The following is a 1210-nucleotide window of genomic DNA, read 5'->3' as shown; positions in this document are numbered from 1 at the left end:
GCCACTCTGGTAATTAGATAACTCCATTCATATTTGTGTTTGAAGCTTCTCCACATTCTGAACGTTTTTCTCTTAAGCCGATTGCCGTGGTGGAATTAATTTGTCCACCCTCTTTGGTGTTATCATGTGCTTGTGAATATGCTTCTCCAGGTTTTAATGTAGTGAATCCACCTGTCCTTTATTTGGCTTTATTATGGTACCTTCCTGTATGTTTTATACCTTTTAGGCAAATATTTTGTGTATTTTTTGATAGTTTCAGATTTTGAAGAGAGCTCCCTCTGGTAGGATGTGTCCTAATGCACAGTTTGCCCTTTCTCCCACTCAATGGCCTGCACTCTGTGAAGTCTGGGTCTCCCACTCACTGATGCCCACTCTGTGAAGCCTGGGTCTCCCTCTCACTGACCTGCACTCTGCAAAGCCTGGGTCTCCCTCTCACTCACCTGCACTCCGTGAAACCTGGGTCTCCCACTCACTGATGTGCACTCAGTGAAGCCTGGGTCTCCCACTCACTGATGCCCACTCTGTGAAGCCTGGGTCTCCCACTCACTGACGTGCACTCAGTGAAGCCTGGGTCTCCCACTCACTGACGCCCACTCTGCGAAGCCTGGGTCTCCCACTCACTGACGCCCACTCTGCGAAGCCTGGGTCTCCCACTCACTGACGCCCACTCTGCAAAGCCTGGGTCTCCCACTCACTGACGTGCACTCAGTGAAGCCTGGGCCTCCCACTCACTGACGCCCACTCTGTGAAGTCTGGGCCTCCCACTCACTGACGTGCACTCAGTGAAGCCTGGGTCTCCCTCTCACTGACCTGCACTCTGCGAAGCCTGGGTCTCCCACTCACTGACGTGCACTCAGTGAAGCCTGGGTCTCCCTCTCACTGACCTGCACTCTGCGAAGCCTGGGTCTCCCTCCAGCCATCTGCGGGGCTCTCTCTCTGATCAGTGTTCTGCCATCCACTCTCTATTCTCTGGTCTTCACACGTCTGGGCCTCTCTGTTTCTGGCTTCCTTTCCTCAACTCCAAATTTACCTGGCTCTACTCCAATCCTGTGGCCTGGAGGCTCCCTTAGGGAAGTGTCTGAGTGTGCATTCATCAAAGGGCTCCTTTTGTTTAGTTTCTTCCTCTCATTGGTCACGGCCTTTGTTGCCTGATGTCAAACAGCTTAAAATGTGTTTAAGAAATTTCACTGTGAAAGAAACAGACAAACCC

The sequence above is a fragment of the Cebus imitator genome, unplaced genomic scaffold (genome assembly GCF_001604975.1).
Source record: "Cebus imitator isolate Cc_AM_T3 unplaced genomic scaffold, Cebus_imitator-1.0 Scaffold814, whole genome shotgun sequence".
NCBI lineage: Eukaryota > Metazoa > Chordata > Mammalia > Primates > Cebidae > Cebus > Cebus imitator.
This window is presented reverse-complemented; position numbering follows the sequence as displayed.